The following is a 19,360-nucleotide window of genomic DNA, read 5'->3' as shown; positions in this document are numbered from 1 at the left end:
TGGAGATGCCTCAGGGCTTCTGAGGCAAAAAGCTGCTTTATTTCACATTTTTGGGTGGCAAAGGCTGCTGATCTTGGGCATGGGCTGTTATCACTTAGACACAGTGGGGAGGATGAGGACAGGTCTTCTGTCAGGTGTTTTTGGGTGGTTTTCGGGTGTTGGCACGAGGATGTGTCTCTGTGGTCCCACGCGCCAGTCAGCCCTGGGCTGTGGCAGCAGCTGGGGCTCCCTCCTGCTCTCCCTGCTCTTCTTCCTGGGTCCTCATACCACACAAGGTAAATATGCTGTGGGGCTGTTTTTATTTTACTTTGTTTCACCCAAGCAGGGTGGAGGGGAGAGCAGGAAAAGGCAGCAGATGTGTCTGCCAAGAACCACCGCAATTCCTGAGGGCACACGGAGAGGGTCTGCAGCTGCTGGTACGGAGAGATGCCCGAAGTGCCTGGCACTGCTATCCCTGCTCAGAGAGGCTTAACATGGGAGATATCAGGAGAATAACCCAGTTAAAACAGACACCAGTGGACTGGGGGAAAACCAGTGAGTATATCCAAATTTTTATAATTATTTCCAACAGGAGTTGCTCAGGCCACCACCAACCACATCTGCAGAGCTCAGGTTTGTTTTTCCATAGGTGAGTGGTAACACAGCCAAGCTGTTGCTCCTTTTTATGTGTTGCTGCTTGTTTTGCTGCTGAACAGCAGAGCTGCCTGGAGCAGTGTGTCAGAGAGGAGGCAAAGAGCACACTTTTTATTTACATATTCCTAGAAATATTAAATGCTCATATAAGCAAGTATTTCTGTGTACATTTATTAGACGACTATACGTATGTTACGTATTTTTAAAAAGACCTGGAGCCCTCATGACAAAGGCATACACTGAGGGTCAGGTGCTCCCTGCACACAAAATAATTCTGTCTGTGTTGGTGTTTGGCTGTAGAGTGACTCTGACAGCCTGTTGCTCAGAGTCCATGCTCTGTGAACTAATTATGGCAGGAGGACTCCAACCCTCTTCTTTGGCCATTTGGATTTAGCTTGTCCTGCAGAATGTCCAGCTAAGCCACATTTCTTGCATTGTAAGAGGACATCTGCAATGTCCTCTTAGCTTCATCTGTGAATCCAAGGTGTGGGTTATGCCTGGAGACTCCTAAACTGAACCAGAAAGCTACCTTTGGACCCAGGACCTGTGGAAAATCAAAGTGCCACCAAGATACAAAGCAGCATGAATGGCAACAAACTTTTCTGCATGCTAATTTACTCCTGCTCATCTGGGACAGGTACTGTCCTCTTGGTAGGATGGAGTTACAGAGACTGAGTTTGGAGAGGACGTATGGATATTGTAAGCTTGCAACCATATGAAATGATTGAATATTTTAGAGGTTTTTTAAAAAGCCTATTTTACTAGGAAACACAATACAAATTACATTTTAGAATAATGTCCTCTTACCCAGGCCAAGTTTCAGGCACAAACAAATGCAGGGTGGCTTTTTATAGCAGAGACTTGACACTAAAGGTGCCTGGATCAGAGTGGATCTCCAAATCTTCCCTTTCCCTGCTTTAGCAGCAGCATTGCCAACCCAGTTCACCCCCAGGCCTGTCTCCTGGGGATACATCCTTGGCTTCACACAAACACAGTCCCGCTTTGTGTGTATTGTTCTCCTTGTAGCTTGTGAAACCAAAGAGTTAGAGGGGAAGGAGATGATGCTCCTTCAGGAAGCATCAAATGCTTCCAAGAAACTTCTCATAGAAGCAGAATTGGGTCAGGAATTGTAGGATGAATGGAGAGCAACTGGAAGGGGTGAGTGCCCGTGTGTGTCCCTCCAGCTACAACAGCTCTGTTTTCCTGCAAGGGACCAAGGTAAAATTCCAAGTGTTTCTCAGGAGTGTAGGTGCCTGCTGTTGCCTTCAAGGGCAGAATTTTTCCTTGAGGAGAGTTCACCTGGCCTCCTTTAATCACTCAGTGCTCTAAGTTTTTCTCGCTCTGCTTGGAAAGCTTGTAATTTAAATAGGCAAAATGGACTTATCCCTGTTGTGAGGACAAGTAGGTTCAAGAGTTTTAATGAAGTCATATGGGGATTTTGTGCCACAGCCTGGCCTGGAGTATCCTGAGCACAGGTTCACCACCATCTCCATCCAAAGGTCATTTCTCTTGTCATTCTGGAGATTAATTGGGAAGTTTGAGCTCCAGCAAGAGCTTCCCTGCATGGAACACAAACCAAACCACCAGCCAGGGATGTGTAAATCTCCTTTCTCTGCTAATTCCACTTAGAAATGCAAATTGGAAGTAGCTGTCAGGATGCCTGGAAACAAGAGGTATCATTGCCTGTGTTCTCAGTGCTTATCACAGACAGAACTTGGCTTCTTGTACAGAAGAAATGCAGCCTTTGAGAGCAACAAGGAGACACTTTGTCCAGCACACAATGCCAGGTGAGTTAACATCCTCCTAACACCTTATCCTTATCCAGGATGTTTAGCTTACTATATTTTCTTAACATTTTGAATTGGGCAATTAAATTCCTTAGAATCTTGGTGACATACATGGAAATAAATAGAAAAATGTTTGGCTTCCACCCAGAGACAAGATATTTAAATGGTGGAAAGTATGTGTGTATTTTTGGGGTGGTATACTTAGATCCCCACAAATATTTTTAATTGCTTCCCTGCACTCATGCACAACCATCCCATACCATTCATCTCATTCCCCCATTCCCCACTTGTAAATTCATTTAGGAAGAGCTGACAGACTTTGGTTTGGCTTCTGCTTGATTCCAGCACTGCTGCCTAACATCATGTGGGATGGGATCTCACGGCAGCGCTCTGGGTGGTTGTAAAGAGAGAGGTTTGTGAGGGCTGCATTATATCCCATGTCTCTGAATGAGCAATTACAGCCCTGTGCTCTCAGGTGGCAAGAGAAATAGAAAGTCATTTTCAGGCTTAATATAATCCATGTAATCACCTAAGGAGTCACTGATGTTAGGAGTAAGTATCATTGCAAGGGGAAGCTGGAATTAATGTATACTTTGGGATGGCTAAGACATTGCCAAGTCATGCACAGCCTTGAACTTAATTCTTGTCTAGATTACTTAATTATTATTAACTATATAGAAAATGTCATATCAGCTGACATTCCTTTTTTTTTTTTTTTGCATTTTCTAAGGTTATGTCATGATGAGCTGCAGAATTGGCCAACATCTGTTTTAAGGCAACTGATGGGATTATTATCAGGCTTACTGCTTTGAGCCAGCGCTGTGCTGATTTTCACACTCTTTAATTTCTCCAGTTCAGTGCTGTGCCAGTGTTATCTTATTGACTGACGGAGCTCTTGATGTGACATTTCAGTCTTAGAAAAGAACAGGGGTAGGGAACTTGACAATACAGTGAGATCCTTGAAGTATCAAAGTCTGGTATGTTCCCAAATGTATCTTCAAATCTGAGATTTCCAGTATGCAGATTATATTTAGCTCCAACTTGATTCAGAAACTAAAAGCTCAGACACTTCTAAAATTTGAAGCATTAACATCCTTGTGCCCCAGAGAGTCATTTCCAACCTTAAAAGCCCAATTCCAGAACTACTGAGCTCAAGTGATTTCACTTTAAAAGTGCTTAGTCTTTACAACTTCCTGAGAACAATGATAAAAGCCAGGTTACAAAGTATAACTTTCAACCACATTTTGCAAAAGTGCTGGCCACAACTTAAAGCAGAGAGTATTTTGGTGTGAGCAGCCAAAAGCAGCAGTACTCTGCTGGTTTTGTGCAGGAGTCTGAACGTTGCAAAATTCAAATCCCAATAAATTTATTTCAGAAAACACTGAGAAGCTAAAAAAAAAAAGGCAGAATAGAAGCTAGGACTGAATGCAGTTGCAGGATAAATGTTTCATCCTAGGTATGAAACATAAGTAGAAAAACAGTCCTTTTTTCCTTTGTATTTTGTTTTCTGGAGGGTTACCTAGAAGGAAGCTCCCAGTGGCACATTCACATGTGGGTATGAGGTCTTGATGTTCAAGCTAAAGTATCTCCAGCAGTTCCCATGTATTCCTGCCAGGAAGGGGAGATGGTCTGTACCTCTGAGAGGAGCACTCAGCCCAACGCTGAGGTCAGGTTGCCAAACTGGAAATATATATACATATAACACATAGAGATGCACATGTGTGTGCACATCCTTTTGGAGCCAGAATCTGAAATTACCAACATGAGCTAAAATCCCAGGTTATAGTTACCCTTTAAATAACTAAACAAACAGGTAAAACTCCAGCTGTGTGGCTGACCTTGGTGGCTTGGCAACAATGAATGAGGTTTTCTGTGCAGTGACCCCAAGTCTTGGGGATCGCTGCAGGATTTCTCTGTTCGCTCAGTGAATAGTTCTCAGTGAACATCCTCGTCTTGAGGAAAACCCCAGAACCCTATTAAGTGGTTGAGCCAGCCACAGACATGAGAAGGGTTCCAAAGCAGAAAGCAAAATAGCTATAGGGTGAAGCAGAGAGATATATTCTGCTCAGGGGAATTTTCTGCTTTGCTGTGGCTTGAGGGTCATGTGCTGGATGGTCAGTGACGCTGTTTCTCTGAGGCCAGGGACTGAGTTGTGGGGAAACCAGGGGCATTTTGGCAACCAGGAAAGCCTGTACATTCACTCATTTATCTGTCTGAAATGGAGGGGGTTGAGGCAAACCATTTGGCCAGAGCAAAGGCAGCCTTTGCAATGATGCCAGTTCCACAGTTTAAATACAGTTTCTGCCATGGGGCTGAAACATAGTTGTACTTCCATGTGTGGCCAGAAGTGCCATAGGTCTGGAACAGGCTGTAGGGTTTCAAGACAGGGTTTCAAGCTGGCAGCAGTCTTTTCTGATACCAGGCTGAAATTCCAATCCAAGATTTAAAAAAAAAAAGTTGAAATGGTGCCTGTGTACAAAATGGTCCTGAAACAAAGAAGCACCTCTGAAAGGGCTGTGTTTTCAAACTCACTCACATACATAACATTTTAAGAGCTGTCACCATCAGAGCACGTTTTATGGCCAGTTCCTGAAGGAAGTGGTTGTAAAGATGTGGCACGAAGAGCAGCAAATCCAGGTGCTGAGCAGAGAGCTTTTGAACTAATAGTAAATGCGTGATACTTTTTTCTAACCAGAACAACTGCTGTTTGGGACCATCTGAACTTGGAGCTACAAGAAATGTTTGGGGTTTGTCAGGCTGATATCCTGTCTCTAACCACAGCCTCTACCAGATACTTCAAAGGGAGAGAATACAAGAAACTCTGTATTGGAATCATCTGTTAGCAGAGGAAATTTCTTCCCAGCATCAGACAACTTGTCACTGATTTATCCCCCCAAACAGGAATGTTTATGTGCCTCTTAAAAAGAAAACCAACAAACAACAGTGATGTTTGTTCATTAAACCTAACAAATTTTTATTTGAAATATATTTGATTTCTCTAAAATACCACAACAACCCTTCTACCATTTTCTAAGGTGGTTTCTCTAGTGTTGAAGTGATAGCTTGAGGTTTTATCCCAGCCATTTTTTATACAGGCGGCCCTGCAAACGGGATGATGTTCAGGAGCTGTGACCCTATAGCAGCCATCATGCAAATGCCAGTGTCTCCTCCTCCAAATCCTTCTCCTGGCAAGGGTTTTTAATCCCCTCTTATGGATCCTTTAACCATAATTTCTTATTGTTGGGATGATACTATGTTCTGCTTTTCTGAAGCCTCCTGTGTATCAAAAGACCCAAAACAGATTGAGGGTATGAGGCGGGTAGTGAAAAGGCAGCAAATTTATTGGTTTGTTTATTTGTCAGATTGCTGACACTGAGCTGGATTTATAGTATTTGTTTTCTGGAACTCAGATACTTTCCAAAGCAGCTGTGCTGTAGCTGTGAATGTAAATTAGGATGGACTGGGTGTTTGAGAGGAAGGTGTAAAGTGTGTGTTTAGGCTCGTAATTACAATGGGCTTTGCTCAGAGAGATTTTGAATGTCTTAATTTTTTTCCTGAAACCATAAGCTTGATAGATGTAAAACACTGGCCCCACTGAGGTCAGTGGCAAACTTCCCACTGGCTTCAGTAAAGTATAATCAACCTCAAAATACAGAGTTAGTGGCAGCTATTTTTCTAAGAGCCTGGCTAATACACACAATACCAGAATGCCTCTGTGTGTTTTATTTCTTTGTGCAAACGTCCTCTATGCATTTTCCCATACCCTGTAATGAAATACAGGAAAATTCTGCAGCCTAAGTTGCCATCACAGTCTATTTAAGGGTCATTTATTCAGTCTTAGTCAAAAGCAACACAAGTGAAAGACCTGCTTTGTTTAAAACAAGCCTGGTCACATAAGCAGTTCAGCCAAATAGTAGAAACTTAGTGGTTCTGATGCAGAAACTCACTGGTTGATGTTTGGATCCTAATTTGAGACCTCTAATTTGATTGTTTAGTGATTTTTAATTGCTTCAATATGAATTACAGCTGAGCAGCATCTCTGGAAATCAGGCCACAGATCACTGAAAATAGTAGGTGTGGGGTTTTCTAAGATGTGGGTCCTAAGGCTCTGCGCCTCATTGCATTTAATCACAGCTTGGAGTAAAGAGGCAAATTCATCTTTGGCTTGGTTTCTGGCAGACTTGTATTTGCACCATTAATCTGCTGCATGTAATGGTCTTCTCCAGTAGTGATTCTTGAGCCACATGTCCAGGGAAAACCAAACTGAGGTCTCAAAGACATTAATTTCCTACAGGCCTCCCAAAATAGGCAGCTGGGTAAAACAGAGAGCTGTTAGTAAGTACTCTTGCTGAGCTCACCCTTGATTAGACACCAGGAAAACTGTGGGAAAACCCTTGTAATTAATGCCTTACCTGTGGATAAACTCAGCTGGCAGTCATGCCCTGCTGGACACTAAACAGCAACCCCACAAGAGCAGCTTTGCTTTCACACCATACCTCTCACTTAAACAGCCAGTCATGCTCAGACACATCCTCTGGAAACCAAGCCCTGTTTATTTCATCGCTTGTGGAATACTTGTTTTAACATATACCAGTGATATCTAGGAGGGAAGTGACATGTTTTCCCAATCAGGGCAAAGAAATGTGTTAAGTAATGCCCTGGTGTTTTTCAGTCTGGCTGTAGCTGCTAAAGGGTCTGCTTCACAATTTGTTAATTCATAGCTGAAGGGCTGTAGGTGGATGATTTTCTTTTTTGTTGTTGTCTGTTTTCGCCTTTTTTTAATCACTTTCTCGTGCATCAATATAAGTATCTTTCCATCTATGAAATTAAATTTTGGTAGTAGTCAGTGATTCCAAGGGATTTCTATGGGCCTCTACTTGCATGATGAGAGAGATTCCTGGTCTCCAAAAGGCTTAAAATGTCTGGGTCTTGCTAATAATAACCACCCAAAAGGGAATAGTCCAGCTGACTGTATGTAGGCCAGACTTAATCAATTAACACACTGAGATAATGACATACCAGCTTATGGAGCCTCCTAAATATAATCATGTGTGAGGAAGCCCACCAGCTCCAGGAGGGGTGATGGCTTCACAAGTTAAATAGCCCAGAACTGCCAATATTTAAATCTGGGGTTTCCAGAAAGGCACACTGAGATAGAGAGCAACAGTGATTTCTGAAGAAATGTGCATCTTTCCATGCTAATATCCCTACAAAAAACGTGGCTCGGGGGACACTGAGAACAGAAATTTGTTTACACTGCCATCCTTTATGGCTGGTGGTTGCAAACTGATATCTGTTGGGGTTGTTCAGTCCAATGGGACTGTTCCCACGTCCATCTTTCCAGAGCGCACGGAAACGTTGCTTACTTTGAAAGTTTCACAACTATGCACCTCCATATTGTTCAAGCTCATGTGAGCTGAAGTTTGCATAACAGTTCTTAAAAAAGTGGGCCTCAAAATGTCAAAGGGAGCCCCCTTTCATGTAAAAGATGAAAGCCACATTGTCTTGGCTGAATTCCAGCATCTATCCTTGTGTGTTGGAGCGGATGATGGAGGATTTCTGGTGGTGGCTCCTGAACCGGGTGCCCTTTTACAGCCAATAAAGCTAAGTCGATTTGCCTTGATTTTGCTGTGGGCTAAATTGTGTACAAAGGAGTTACAGTAAACTCTTAATTGGTGGCTGCTTGAATGTGTGTGTGAGCCCTTAGTTCACCCATCTGTACAATGAGGGCAAAAGAGGGGTCCCTTCCTTTCTGACCCTTTTGTCTAATCTGGTTTGATTGTATGTTCTTCCAGGCAGAGATTACCATATGATTGCACATGGTCTAGTGGGATGGGGACCCTGGTTCCAGTGGTAAATAACAGCCTTCAACAATTACTCTCACGTGGATAAAATACGACCGTCAGAGTGATCTGAGTCATCTATCAAATAACCCACAGCTCCACCCATGTACAGCATCTCCATATGAATCCTGAGGTTAATTAAAAGAATCTAAGGAATTATGGGTTTAGGGTGATTTAGCTTGAGTGCTGAAGATTGATGTAACCTCACAAGCTCCCCGTGCTGTTCCTCCAGGCTTGGGGTTTTGCATTGTTGCTGGCTAGTCCCCAAAAGACCAGGACTAGGTTTCTGGCTGCTCTGAGGAGCCTATGCCAAACTACAGGTTTAAATATTCATCGCATTCTTCACATGCCAAATCACTTAAGTTGGAAAGCAGAAGTCTAAGATTTTGCAAAGCTGCTCTTGCACAGAAAGAGCATTAAAAATTCATCGTGACAGAACAAAAACAACAACATTGCCAGTAGTAGGGAACTTTCTGTTGACTTGGCTAATGCTGTGTGGAGCTAAGTTAGAGCTAACCCACATTAATCCACTTAAATGGAAGGGTGAGCCTGATCCAGTAAAAGCAATAAATCCTCTTTAGAGCTGACCAGACTCCAGTTGCAGTATAGAGAACCAGGCTGAATGGCAAACAGTTGGCAGGAGCTAACTGGACAGGGCCTGAATTTCCAATGCACCAGGTAATTTAACCCACAGCATCCCCTTTCCCCTCTATGTGCAAACCGGTTGTGGGTAGGACCACATCCCAAAGTTCTTGGCAGCAGAGGTGGAATGATAGACTGTGGGATGAGGAAACTCCCTGCCAATATAGAGCTGGAAAGGCTGAAGCAGGTCTCTGTCATCATAGGCGGTGGGTACCTGAGGTGCCTGTGTTGGCAGAGTTATTATCCCGGGCAGCTCAAGCCAAAGCAGGGAGATGCAGTGAGCTGACATGGACAGACAAACGCCTGACCTGAAGGTGGTGAGGCTCTGCCTTGCCTTGGAGGCAGCCTGCAGATGTTGGGAGATAAGGGCCAGCTGCTGCTGCCTTGCTAAGGGTGAGGGACTAACTGGGTTGCTGTTAAACTCCACAGAATTACATCTGAAGTCGAACTGGCTTGGGAGCAAAGCAGCCCAGGAAGTGGCTCTTACTATCAGAGAGCAATTTTCTCAAGACTGACCCAAGACACGGAGCTAAATCCAGACTGGGTGAATAGCTCTGTTTCTCTATTCCTCTGAGAAACCAGGCCTGAATTTAAAAGGCTGTTTAACACTTTGAAGCCACCCACAGTTCTGTCTTTGCCTCCCACGCAAGCTCCAAGGAACTGACTCATTCCCACCGTATTTTCAGCTGCGCGTAGATCCTGCTCCCAGCCCGGGAAGTTCCCCGTTCAGCCAAGCAAATCAAGCGCACATTGTGACTCGAGTTAGCTGAGCTTGAAAGGGTTTTGCGACACCGACTAACAGCCGACAGTATCTGAAGACATCTGGCCTGCCTTTTAAAGTCGAGTAGGAGCCATATTCTTTAGCTGGCTGTATAATTTATGCCTTATCTGCTGTTCTCTATTCATTACGTTTCCTTATGTTAAATAGCTGTTTGTGAAAATAAGTGACACTCTCATCTGCTGTTAAATGGAAAGAGGTCTGCTCACGAGCAGGCACTCACCTCTCCTCTCCCCTTCTACGTGGCAAACTCATGTTGCTTCTGTCCCCATGGGGACACTGCTTTGGGTTTTCCAGAGCTTTCTAGGGTGTGAGTGATACGTACAGCTCGAGGTGGTTTGCAACTCAGGAAAGCTTTTCTGCAAGGGGAGGGCTCTGTCCACTGCCAATCTGCTGAGCTCAAATGCTCTGTGGTTTGAACTGACATCCCTGGATTTCTAACTCACTGATTCTTTCACTGCTGAGGAGAACAACTCACTTCTTGCTGACATCATGCTGTCCTCCTGCTATGCTGGATCCACTGTGAGTCTTTAAAGCTTCATGCTATGCCTGAACAATTACACCCACGTTTTGACTGGGAAACAGAGACAAATGAAGGCAGTTAGAAGGAGGACGTGGGAGCCTTGCCTTCTATTTTACTGTTCTTCACACTGGGCTCATTACTGCCGTCTTTGCCTCTGCCTGGTAGCAAATTTCCAGCAAATTTACTGGGATCACAGCTCTGTGCCTTTTCCGTGCTTCTCTGTAGAAATGTCCCTGGTCTGTTTGGGCTCCAGACCACTTCCAAAAGCCATTACACCACAGCACAGCCTTTACAGATAAACATTTGCAGGTTTGTGAGCACAATCCTACTCACTACATGGTTACAGAAGAGAGGGGGAGTAAATGTCCCTTGCAATACAAAGGAATTGTCAACAAACTCAGAGAAGAAGGGGAGAAACGTCCAAAGGCACGCTCCATTTTTGGCTTGTTGCATTTGTTTTCTTTCATGCAACTCACTGAATGTTTGCCCCCTCTGCAAAAATCCGGGGCAAAGGCCTGGCTCTTGTCTCTATTAGCTAATGAAGTCAGGAATTTACCTCTGTCACCACCTGGGAATTGAATAATATAAATCCCAGCTCCTCCATCCTACTGGCACTGGGCTGAATTCCATCAGCTTCTGAGGAGATTTCTGAAGTGCAGAGTCCTGACCTGCTCACAGTGGCTAGTATGAGCTGAGACATGAATAAACAATACAGGAGATAAAGGAGAGGCTGGGTTGAAAGCAACAGCTGTTTCCTATGGACTCCTGAATAAACTCCAGCTCCTCTTGCTGATGGGCTGGGCTTTTGTCCTTGTGCAAAGGAATGAGCTGCTCTGGGAACTGCATTCTGATACAAGAGCAGAGTGGTGTTTGTTTATCACTAAATATAAAGGGTCAGTGCAAAAGGTTCTAAGAAGAAAAAATGTCTAATTTAAAATGTATTTATTTCAGGTAGTTCCCAAACTTCTAGCTGTGTTGTCTCACTTCAGCTGCATTAGGAGCAGAATCACACCCAGACTTGCACGTGTAGTTCATATATGGCAAAGAGCAAAGTCCTTGGCCCAGGATAGCCTTTTTCTGACTCCAGATGTGCTCCTCTGTCATGAAACACTTTGGAGACCCAAATGCTATATTACATTAAGCCACTCAGTGGTTTTAACATTGATTTCAACAGAAGGAGCGATCCCATCTCTGTGTAACTAAGCAAAAGGTTTGTCTTGAGCCTGTTGCTATAATGAATTTCTTAAACTGGGCTTGTGGGAATGACTCTATCAGTAAAGCACGAGTCTCTGCTCTGCTCTACCCCAGGAGTGCACATCAAGTTTTGGAGCTTTAGGCATTTACTCCTGATTTCCACTAGTGGAGCAGGGAGATGAGCTTGGCCAGGAGAGGTGGATTTTCCTCGTACTTCTCTTGTGTAAGCTCATTCCATTTGTGTGGAAATCAAGCACTTTTGTTTTATAGAGAGGCAGAGGGTTTGGTTGTGTCAACAGTACAGCAAGAGGAAACTCTAATACCGTGATCCAGGAAACAGATAAATGCAACATATCTTAATTTAACAATGTCATTTTCAGTTTACTACTACCAAGTTACTGAAAATCCTTTAAAAGTCTATTCACTCAGGCAATCTCTTAGTTTGATGAGGGCTTGGTCACTTTTGTTTACATGTGTAAAACCAGCAACAACTTATTCCAGACTAGCCAGTCTCTGTCCTCCCTCTCTGTCTCTCAGTTGCAGAAGGGTGGCTGCAAATTGTCATTGTCACTGCAGAGCCCCACAAAAAATAAAGATCTTGTAGGGATCCAGAGTTTGAAGTAGCCCCATTTTTAATTTTTCCTCTTTTTTCCCTTTTATTTTTTTTCAACAGTTAATATAATCTGTTTTAATACACAAATTAGCAGAACCTCGAGTGGGTCTCCTGATGTATCTTCCTTTTCAATATGAGGCATTTGGCTCCAGCTGCAGTGGGAATTGAGGGCAGCTGGGTCTAGTGGGCTGTGCTGTGGGCCAGGGCAGCCACAATGAGTTAGCAATGAATTTGTGGCTCTTTGGGGTGGCTGCAGGCAAACTGGGCTGTCGGTAAACCAGCCACCCTGGGAGAACTGAGCAACCAGCCTCATGTCCTCAGTGAACAGTGAAATGGAGCTGTGATTGCATCTGTCACATCCAGGTTGTCTGTATCTCCTTTCATTTTATAGGGGGGAGGGTAAGTAAAATCCCTGGAAAAGTAAAATCTAAGCCTTAAAAATTCTGCTATTTGTATATTTGAAAATTATTTAAGTAATACCTTGCCTTAGAGAAACCTAAATATACAGAAGTACAAACCTGCTAAATTTCTCATGCTGTTTCAAAAGATAGTGTCTTTGTTTTAAAGTTTAATATTATTTAGAACTCAAGTCAGTCTCTTCAACATTTCCTTTTTAACTTCTTTTTTCTATTTTTCACCAAGCCTTGCCCATCTCAACTTCTTTCCCGAGGCTCTTTTTTGTTTATCCTACACAATTTCCTTCCTTCCTTCAAGTCCAGACCCCCTTGCTCCCCTGGGACTTCCTATGATAGCGAGGCACTAATCGTGTACTTCTGCCCCAGAAGCACAGATAGAGGCTTCCTCCCCCTGCTTCCAGTCAAAGGAGGATGTAAGGCATAATGGTAATCTTAAACAACACTGCTATTCATTGTTTGGGAGATCTGGGAAATATCCTTGAATTCAGCTTGCTAAATTAGCTGCTTCTTGAGTAACCCACAGCTGCCGTGTATCTGTCCCATTACATTTTACAAAAATGCAGCAGTTCTCATTACAGATGATATTCTCTCAACATATGGACCTTCCACTAGTTTATGTCTCTGTGTAACTCTGTTGCCATGAATGTACACACAGAAACATTTTCTTTTGTACTTAAAAAAAAAAAAAGAGGGGAAAAAAGGAAAAAAACCACAAAGCCAACAATTCTTGAAAATAGATTAAAGACAGGCATTTGCAATTACTTAGATGGAGCAAAGATGTTGGAGTGTCTCAGAACACAGCCTCTGTCAGGAGCCAATACTTGGATTAAAATGTTACTTCTGGCAGTAAAAGTGTAACTACTAGTGGTTTTAAAGCTCCATCCTGCCTGTTGTGCACATGAGTATCGCCCTTGAAGTTGGCAGACATCGTCTTGTGCTTGCAGATACTGAAAGTCAGATGCACCATCAGTGTAAGGTGATGCTTAACTGTCTACACAAGGCAATGACATGGGTATTGGACTTGGTCTGGTGTGTTTGCTCCTTCACAGAGGGATTTGGTTTGAAAGACAATGTGTTCCTGGTGTTAGTGGATTTACACTCCCTACCCTTTAATAACTTCTCCGTATGAGCAGGGAACTTGAGCAAACCTTGGGGAGGTTTCTATGTCTTCTCCCTCTTGTGCACTTTTCTAGGCTTTGCCCCTCAAAATGGAACTGAGGAAAAGCCAAACTTCCATCTTTCCTGTGACATAGCTGATTCCATCACGGAGTAATCATTGATACATCAAGTACTTCAACTAAAAGTGCAGGGCTAGAACAAGTGAAAATTTTCTCTGGACCCCTTGAGCACCATTCGAAGCCTTTCTTAACCCATCCAGGGGCTCAGTTCATTGACTTCAGGAGTCTGGCCAGGGATGAGCATGTGCTGTACCTTAAACCTTGCTAAAAGTGCCGCACGTTTGTACATTCACTGTTGTCACCTCACACAAAACAAGGGGGGACAGGCCATGCCTTCTGTGGTGCATCCTTGGGCTCTGCTTGATTGCATGGTCACAAGCAAGGGCCAGAAATGTGTCTGTCACAGAGGTCTTGACTGTGTAACTATGGTTAGTAAGCCAGTGGTATCCCTCTCATTGGTGTCCCTCCCTCCTTCCCTGGTCATTTCTGTTGTCCCTCTTCCCTCTCTTTGTCTCTTTCTCATTCTGTTCAGTTTTCCGTGCTTGAGTGGTATTTTTCTTATTCCGTTTCTCTCTTGCCATGAGCTGATGCCTTGACTTCACTGCTCTGAGTTTGGGGCAGTAGATACCTGTCATTCTTTGGGATGTTGCCTCGCTTCTTAAACCTGTTTGCTTCGGGAATGTGATTCAGGGGCCTCCAATTAACCACAGTCAAAATTTAAAATATGTCATTCTGTTTTAACACCTTTTTGCTCCTTTTCTATCTAAACATATCCCCTCAGGCATATCCATATAACTACAGGTATAACCTGAGTTAATTCTGTATCTGAGCTTTCTGTGACTCACATTTATGTCCAATACCTGCTCAGTGCTCTGGTGCTCCAGGAGGGAGGATCATCTCTCTCCTGCAGGAGCTGCAGAGCAGTTGGAGATCTGAATTTATCCAAGGATGTGGCTTCCCTGTAGCCTGGAGGAGCTGCCAGTTCTAGGGGTTACCAGGTACCTTTTCCATGCTGGTGCATGTGGGAGGGGGTGCAATGGATCCTTGGGATTTGGTCAGCTGTGGGCAAGGAGCTGCCAAACCCTTGGAGAGCCTGAGGACAGTGCTCAAAGCCAGCCAGGTGCTTCATCCTGTGTTATAAGGATATGTCTTCTCCTCATCAGGATGCACAGGCAGGAACTCTCTGCAAGAGAGGCCCTTCTCTTGAAATAGAGGAAGAGGGTTTGGGTTTCCTTTCAGTGGCCTCTAAATCATTTGTCCAGAGCACAGAGCTGCCTCTTCCTGGAGGTACTTAGGCTCATTCCTTTAGAAGTCCTCTATGATTGTGTTAGTATTTGTGCATAAATGAATATTAATGGTAAATGTGGTCTGACTACTGGCCCCATTTCCTCCCACAGCTGTTTTTGTGAGAGGCCTGATCCAAAAACATCTTGTGCACAGATCTTCCAGCCTGGCTCTGCAGGCGAGCTTGATGGGGAACGCTTTGCTGGTAGGGGCTGTTGTGGTTTAGGCATGGACACAGCACATACCTGCTCAGTGCTGTCAGGGTCTCAACAGATCTGCATTTGCCTCACAGCAGACCTTTAGGTACCGAGGGAACTTGGGTTTTAACTGGAAAAAAGCTTATGTGCCAAAGGCCTCCTGTTATAGAGGATGTTGCAGCTGAGCAGAGGTTTGGAGGGGCTTAACGCTGGAGTTGGCTGCTGCAGCTGGCAAGAAAAGCCCACCCACAGCTTAGGTGGGACCAGCACCTGAAATCAAGTATTGAAACACCTGCATTATAGCACATTTATTTGATTTGGATACAATTCCATGCAGCTCTGCATTTATCTTTTTTTTTTTTTTTGTGGATTTTTCCCAAAGATATTGCTGAGACTGAGCCTGGGATTCCTGCAGCAAAAGATGGTCCCAGAGACAACAGATTCTAAGACCAAATACTCTAGACACCCTATTTTTTAATCATTAAATGAGCATATTTATACAGATTGAGATTTATTTCAGCAGGGGAAGGGATTTGCTGTATGACTCACATGTCTGAACTATTGCTACTCATTTTTTGGTGCAGAACCCTCCCTGGTGCTTGTGAGTGATCTGCAACGGATGTGTGTGCTCGGAAACTCTTGAGCAAGTGATTTTGGCCTCGAAGACTTGAAGAGGTTGTTTGCAGACAATGCACATGCTGACCACTGCTGTTGAGAAGGGGCTTAGTTCAGAGTGTACAGCAGGCAGCAAAAAGGTTCCCATTGCCCAAAATTAGTCACGACTAACTTGCCTGGCTCTTGGTTTTAATCACATGATCCAATTACAACTTAACCCCATCACTACGAAGTGAGTGTTCCCACCTTTGGCTTTTCCTTGGTGTGGAAAGCTGCTCACAGCCTCGTGCCCAGCAATGAGTCTGTGTTTTCTGTTCCTGTTGCGAAAGAGGAAGGGGGATGCAGGAAGGCTGGTTGGGCAAACACACAGCTTGAAAACCTTTCTTTTGGCCCAAAGTGGGAGTGGAGCAGCCCTTAGAGATACTGTCACAGATCCAAGCAGGCTGGGGTTAAATGGTTTCCTCAGCTTTTCTTCCTAAATCAATTTGAATACTTTTGGCAAGCTCTTGTACTATGCATGGTGGGCAGCTGTGATTCAAGCAGGGAATTTTTTTTCCCCCTTCTACTGTCCCAGTCTTCCTGTCTTGTGCAGATGTAATCCTTTCCCTCTGTCTGCCTAACAGCTAATTATTTTACCAGATGAGCCAATAGTCTGAAGAAAACAGACCATGCATATTCTTGAAAGCAACAACTGTGTTACAATGTCGGGGGGGATGGGTAATTAAAAAAATAAGGAGGCACTTCCTTCTGACCCACTCCACTCCTTAGGAAAACCTCCAGAAATAGCAAGTGTTCTGATTTACAGGGGACCGACCTACCTCCCAAGTTAGTACCCCCCACCTTTAATAGCAGAAACTTGCACTATGCTTTTTGGGAAAGTAGGGGAAAAGCCATCCTGAATATGAGAGATCCAACTAACAGCTCTGCAATCAATGACAACCCAAAAAAGTACACACCCCTGTAGCTCCAAGAGTGTGGACAAGAGCACATCAGCTGCTCCCCAGAAACTGCCTGGGTGTTGCTGCTTTCACTGAAATTTCATTCCTAATCTAATTATGCTTTTATGATTAATATCATTAGTCCCTGGCTCTGGAAAGGGCAGAAATCCTGCTTCTCATGTTTGGTGGTCATGTTTGAAGGGTTTTTTTCTGGTGGTGTGAGTATCTGGGCTTTGTAGCTCACTCCAAAGCCAGCAGCTCTAAACCACTGTCTGCCATGATGTCCCAGGTGTGAGCTGTGAACTACCAGAGAGCACCATAACTGTGCAGGTGTGTTTTACAGCCTACAGACTCTGTTTTGAGAATGCCTACAGTATTGGGTTACACTGGCAGGACAGGCAGAGCAGTGCTTCATTCCCCAATCCCACAGAAGCTCAGCACCTGTTGCTTGCCGGAGCACCACTGTGATTCAAGTTGAAGTGCTGAGCCACACTTTGCTGCCTGCCTTCATCTCACAGCTCCAGGAACAGCAGGTCAGGGGTGTTTGCTCTGAAAAGGCTGGCCCATCCCTTGTATTTGGGGCACCCTGGTTTAAGCAGTGAGGGCTTGGTGTTTTTACCAGGGCAGTGATAACACATGAATGCTGAGAGGCAGGAATGAGGGCTCCAAAGGAAGACACGTGGCTCAAGGTGAGTTTCTTGGTACTTTTTGGAAAGTTAAACTAGAGCCCAAGGCGCTAATCATTGGTGGATTCAGCACTCAGGAGAAGGCGTTTCACAGAGGTCTAGTACTGCTGGAGCAAAAGCTGCAGGGTCTTGAATTATATGGAAAAACTCCACTGCTTTATTTTTGCCAGGCAGTTTTTTCCTAGGTGGAAACCACATGTCTCAACATGGGGTAAAACCAAGGCCTGTCCCCAGCGCCTGCATCCACACCAAGGGCCCAAACGCTCCAGATGCTTCATCTTTAAAATTCTGCACAAGCAAATGTGAAAGGTGACCCATACTGCTCTGAGGGCCAGCATTGCCTGCCTTCCTGGATAACCTGGGCCACTCAATCCTCCTTAATTTTGACTTGTAGCTCCAAAGTTGAGCTGCTTTTGAGCAAGCAGATGACTCTCCTAAAAGCAAGCTCCCTGCCTCAATCCCTGCAGCAGGATGGGAAGAGTTTTATCCATGCTGGACTGTCTTATTCACCTTTCAAGCAACACGTGACTTTGCTGACAGTACTGGAACAAGAGCCAAAAGAGTGAGTTTTCCTCATTTCTTTGTTGCCATTTTAAGACCGAATAACCATTTAATTAGTTTTCACCCTCTGGGGCTGTAAGTTCTCATATAATTAGATAATGAGCAATTATCATTACAGCATTTTGTTCTCACATGGCACTACGTGGATTCCAGCACTGACCACGTTTTTGCATTCCAGGTTATTACCCAGTAACACTATGAGAAGCACCAGCACCCCCTTTACAAGATGCATTTAGAGGGAACAAACCTACCACCAGTATTACAGGTGCTACCATAAATCCCACCTGCTCTTACTGGACTTGCCCCACAGTAGCTGGAAGCTGTGCTGATACCCACCACACCAGGAAACCCCTAAAATAATCCAAGGAGATTATGTGGTTGAGCGCTTCCCGAAATACTGCCTTTCATGTCCTTAATGCCACCCTTGCTTTTCCTGCTTTGGCAGGGAAAGCCAAAATCAGGGTTACACAGAGTGGTGTTTAGAACAGAAAGTTATTGGACAACACAAAGGTTTCAATTTGTAGCCCCCAGAAGTGCTGCTGTGCTAAGAAAAGCGCCTGATGCGAGTCAGGACTTACAGGATCTACTTGTGTTGAGGTCAACAACTGGCATTTAATTAATTCGTTAAAATACCTGCAAAGATTTAAAATGGGCACATGGTGAGAACATGCGTGCAAGAGGAGGATCTTGAAACCACTTAAGCCTTAGGGCAAACAAAAAACAGATGGGAGATGGGTGCAGAGATGAAAAGGTGTAGGCAAGGGGCCCATATCTGTCATTATTCCTGCAGCTACAATTTAATTACTATTCCTAGGCTTTGGGGAACAGAGATTTTTTTTTAATTAAAAAAAAGGTATGGGACAGAACATGAGTTCTATGGCTGGAAGATGGAACCTTTGTATCATCCCAAGTCTCTGCTAAAACTTAATATGCTTAATTCATGACTCAGAATAGAAACTGTTTCCCTAATCTCCCATGTTAAGGAATTGCTTTCAAAGGGCAAAGAAGAATTTAAAAAGCAAATTGAGAAACAAAGCCCAGTGCTTCCTCTCCTCCTGAACGTCTCCTCCTTTTTCCAGCAGTACCAGAACCCTGCGTGAGGTACAAGGGAGGCAAAAAGCTCTTCTCCAGATTTTTGGGGCAATAAGCAGATGTGCACTGCAATCTTGTTTTGTGCAGTTGTTGGTTGGGACAAAGGGCTGCAGCACCAGGTTAAAGCAAGGTAAGCAATTTACATAGGCTTGATCCTAATGTTGTAATGAAGTGAAGGTAAAAGAGGCAAAATTAGCAGGCTACTCTGAATGGAAGAACTTTTCTTCTTGTATAATGGCAAAGTGATAGTGACTTACACCACCAGAACACCAAACCAATCCATTAGAAAGGAACAAGCATCACATGGCAGGGCTCAAATAAAGCAAAATTTTAGTCAAATACTTGCTGAAAAAGGCTGAGATCAATTTTTTCTACATCAT

Source organism: Pithys albifrons, chromosome 2 (assembly GCF_047495875.1).
Source record: "Pithys albifrons albifrons isolate INPA30051 chromosome 2, PitAlb_v1, whole genome shotgun sequence".
Lineage (NCBI taxonomy): Eukaryota > Metazoa > Chordata > Aves > Passeriformes > Thamnophilidae > Pithys > Pithys albifrons.
The sequence above is the reverse complement of the archived record's forward strand: the minus strand, read 5'-3'. Positions refer to the sequence as shown.